At 34.3% G+C, this 4,839-nt stretch overlaps 1 long non-coding RNA gene across 1 annotated transcript; it reads left to right on the top strand.

The window, feature by feature from the left end:
* Positions 1-806: 806 nt before the first annotated feature.
* LOC133828924 (uncharacterized) lies at positions 807-4,121 on the top strand. Its single transcript, XR_009891390.1, has 3 exons — positions 807-942; positions 1,025-1,103; positions 3,664-4,121. It is a non-coding gene; the product is annotated as an uncharacterized LOC133828924 (long non-coding RNA).
* Positions 4,122-4,839: the final 718 nt, after the last annotated feature.

Below are 4,839 nucleotides of genomic sequence, written 5' to 3'. Positions count from 1 at the left end.
ATGGAGACATGAGGCTACTAGAACCTACATGAACATGAAATGAAGAAAGGAGTTTCCTACCAGAGAACATGTGTAACGTCCTACATTTTCGGGTACCTTTAAACGACTCGGGTCGGTATTTTTCCCCCGGGTTAAGAATATTATTTTAAATAATATTATATTTTGTTTGTAAGTATTCCATGAGTTATTGCTAGCCAAAATATGAATTTTGTGATTTTAAAAGTCAAGATAAGACTTTCGGTCCTGGACCGACACAAAAACCCTGATCGGGTAAAAATCTCGGAAAATAAAATGAAAAATCATGGCAATTATATTTTGGGCATAAAATACATTCATAAAAGTTAAAGTTTGGTAAAAAATAATAAACCTAAAAGAAAATGGAAATTTTAGGGCATTTTGTGTTAAATGCCTAATTTTACCGAAATGGGGAATTTTATTCCATGAATGGACCTTAGGTTAAATTTTATTATGTGATTAATTAAATTAAATGTGAGAGGCATTTAATTTAATTAATTAATGTTAAGTTTGGTGATTAAAACTTAATAAGAGTGAAAAAATGTGTCAAAAGTCAATTTGGACTTTTCTTCTTATAAACCTTTATTAACCTTTATAAAAAATAAAAAAAATTAATGGTCACATATATGGAAAAGGGTGGCTGGCCATGTGCTATTTTAGAGTGGTGTGAACCCAATTTTATAAAATTCAAATTCCATTTAATTAAGAAGTCAAGTGGGCAAGTGGGTAGAAAAGGACTCAAGTGTTTTGTGATATTTTGAAGAGTTGTGTGAGCCATTCTAACCCCCAAATCCGACCACTCTCCCTCCCTCATTCACTCTCATCTGATTTTTGAAGACTCTCTCAAGTGTTCTCTCCATTTTCAACCCCAAGAACACCAAAGAAACTTGGAAGCTAAGTCTTGGTCTTGGAAGGGTTTTCCCTAAGGTAAAGTTTCATTAATCTAGACTTTTGTCAAGTTTTAATCATAGAGTTTCAAATAGCTAATTACCTATGTTGTTGGAGGAAGTTGGTTAGGGTTTTTGAAAGGTTTTGAAGGAGTCAAAGCTTATAGGAAGGTCCAAACCTTAAGCAAGAACACCAAAGAGGTAAAAAGTTTACTTTTGATGATTTTGTTGTAGGGTTTTTAGTTTTAAGCATTATTTTGTATATCTAATGCTTAGAGTTTCTTGTTGATGATGTAATAAGGTTATGGTAGTTGTTTAATAATTTTTATGATGCATGTGTATTGATTTTTGAAAATGGGAACCAAAACCCCCAAGGGTTTTGTAGGATACCCTAAAACAAAACATGTTTTGAGCTGTGACTTCCAAGGGGTCAAGCAGCCACTGTATATTGGTTTTGTAAAATTTAATTGTACTGTGATGTTGTTGAGATTGAGTACATAAAATTGAGCTTTTGAAACACAAAAAAATGTTTAGAAATGAGTAAGTTATGCTATTTCAAAGTTTAGGTAAAAAACTGTTTTTTCGTATTCTTATTTTCGGAACCAAGTTTGGACAGCCACTGTATAGGGAAAATGAACCCAGTTTTTTCTAAAATTTTGTGGACATATTTCTGGCATAACCTATTAGTCCACTGTAAAATTTGGTAAGAAAATATTGAACGGTTTGAAAGTTATTAACTGTCAAAGTTTAGAAAAAATAAGGACTTGAAAATAAGGTCATTTTTACCTCATTGTTGGAAAATGATTTCACCAATCAAAAATGCTCATTTTGACCTAAGATTTTACAAAGACCTAAATGGCATAACAAAAATGGAATTGGGAAATTTTGGTAACAATTGGGTAAGTAAATTTCAAGTTATGAACTAACGAAGTATGTAGTTAAAAATGTGAAAAATAGGTTTTTTTACACTTAGTGTAAAAATGAGATTTTGGAACATAAGGTAAAAAGTAAAATTTTGTTTATTTCAAGATATAAATTGGTAAGTCTTGAAATCATATTTTCACTAAAATTACCCCTTTGAGTTTAAATGAATTATTTTTCTAGTAAGTAAAATTGATTAATTGCTTTTGGGAAAATTAATTAGTCAAGATGAGAATTTATAACGGTTTTCCTAATTAAGACAAATTAGGCAGTTTTCTTAAAACGGTTTTTAGATATTAAAACCTTAAGAAAAATAAAAGGAAAATTTAAAGAGTTTATTTTCTTTAAAAATAATTAAGGAATTTATTTGTATTTTATGGATATAATACCGGCTAAAATCTTACATATTTTAACCGACTAGTCGAAAGTGCGGGTTAATAGCGATACCTTGAAAGAATAAGATTTTTAGCGGGTTGTGGGGAAATACCATTGTGATACCCGAGCCTAGGTATCGAGACCTTAGGATAGGTCTCCCCGAGACTTAGGGTTTAGTCTCGAATATTTTGTATGACTTTCCTTAATGGGTTTAAAACCAAATAAGGATTGTAAATCCTTACAAATGACTTTTATTAAAATGACCAAACTGCCCAAAATAATAATAATGAATTATGAGTGCCATAATTAATCCGAGTATACTGTATGGATAACTACAGTATTGGCTAAGCGTAACTGGACTGAACGTTGGAGGGTGAAAACTTGCTGAGCGCTAAGGACTCCAAGTAAGTCAACTTATATTGTATGGCTGCAACATGAAATGATTATTGTCTTGTATGTTAGTATAGGGATACATGCATATATATAGGCTGTCATAGAAAGTTGCTTAGAGACGTTAGTCTAGTGAGTGCTGATTTAGAAAATATGAACGGTAGAAATCCATCATATCCTAGACGGTTGATCCCCGTCACACTGCTTGATTTTATTTATGTTCGGTTCATTACCGTGACGAGTGGCCATGAGATGAGGATAAGCTGGTTAAACCTAGGGGCGCCAAGATAAATGGGACCTAGGGGCCCTCATGCTTACTTAATCATTGGACGGTTAGAATCCGAGCAAGTGCTCTGATAAGTTATTCCCGGATAGCAGCCGTGAATATTGGCCATTCCGTGAGAGTGCCTAGAGATACTAGGGGTTGCCAAGATTGAGTGAGGCTGAACACCCTAGGGGCAGCTGCTCACCAGCACCACTGATTAACATAGAAGTCTCCGTAAAATCGTGTAAATTGGATTACACTCTTGAATAAGTAGCGATGCCCTAGGTAACACGATAGTTACCCTTGATGAGAATATTTATTGGCTAGATCTTAGTGTGGGGACTCGGTTCTCTTTTACAGATTAGCAATTATGTTGGAGGGCGTGTTACGCATGAATTGTTGGAAATTGTCGAGCGTTGGTCTCGAATTATGTTGTGATATAATATATCTGCTTGCTCTGGGATTTTCTGAGTGCAGGGATATAATTGTTGATAAGATATAGTTGTGATATAATATATCTGCTTGCTCTGGGATTTTCTGAGTGCAGGGATATAATTGTTGATAAGATATAGTTGTGATATAATATATCTGCTTGTTCTGGGATTTTTCTGAGTGCAAGATTTTTATCTAGTTACGAATTAATTTATCATTGGTTATCAGGCATGACCATAAGTTTGCCAGGACGCTTTAGCGTTCTTGAAATTGATTGTGTAGGGTCCGGATGGGTCCGAAACCCTAATTATCTACATGCTTTGTTTGAAAGTTGATCTTACTAAGCGTTTTCGCTTACCAAGTTGTTTCATGTTGTAGGTAAGAGCAAGGGCAAGGCAGAGCAGTGAGCGCTGGAGTCTTCCTTGCAAATGTACATGTGGACCGACCTTTTGGGAAGCCTTTTTATTTTTGGAAATGTTGTGTAATTTTCCTAAACTAGGCTCACTCTAATCTTTATAAAACATGTTTGTAACTAAATGTTAAGTATGGCCATACGACTTTTTAATTTTTTTTTTTTCTATGGGTTTTTGAGACATTTTGTTAAATGAAAACAGTTATATTTCCGCATTATCGAGTCTTGAAAATCCGGGTCGTTACAACATGTTCTAAACATGATCAAAACAATGCGTGATGCGGAAGTTCATGGAGCAACCATTGATGAGGGAACTCAAGTTAGTCTGATACTTGAATCACTCTTTCCAGCTTTTTCCACATTTACTACCAACTATGTTATGAACTAGTTGGAATATAATATCCCTAGCTGTTAAATGATGTAATGACCCAACTATTTCTAAGACATTTGTAAAAAACGCCCTAAACTAATACTTATAAAACATTCACATAACATAGTTTATAAAAGAATACCACTCATTATCAAAGTCTCAGTGGGAACTTGCTTAAAACCATGCAAGTTGGCGCCATTAGTTTTAAAAGAAAACATAAATTTTTATGCAAAGTTCAAAAGAAACAAAAATTTAAATAACTGAGTCCCTCTGATAATTAGGAAAGTCTCTTAAAACAAAACATAATTTAAATGGCGTTCTAAGATGATCGTTTTTCCGTCCATAGGATTACCCCACGCCATACACCCCACGATGATAGAACTCCTCACGTCACCATGCGTGCCATAAAGAAATCCTATTTGCTACCTGGAAGGAAAGTAAGGGGGTGAGCTAAAAACCCAGTAAGGAAGTACAAACAATAAGCAAGTAAGAATACAACAAATACAAACACTAACGTTCATCTAAAACATCATGGCATATCATAACATTTTCGTAGCATATCATCATAGCATATCATAACATAATCGTAACATATCATCATATCACATTCATACAGCATACATGATGAGCATGGCTCGCTAGTTTTCCATGTCACCCTAATCATATTCTTACAGCATACATGATGAGCATGGTTCACTAGTTGTCCATGTCACCCTATGAGGTAAACAAAACTCTCTGGTCCTTGAATAACCTCGGTGCATCCGCCCTATGA

Source organism: Humulus lupulus, chromosome 4 (assembly GCF_963169125.1).
Source record: "Humulus lupulus chromosome 4, drHumLupu1.1, whole genome shotgun sequence".
NCBI classification, from domain to species: domain Eukaryota; kingdom Viridiplantae; phylum Streptophyta; class Magnoliopsida; order Rosales; family Cannabaceae; genus Humulus; species Humulus lupulus.
Note: the sequence above shows the minus strand (reverse complement) of the source record. Positions and strands in the feature narration are given on the sequence as shown.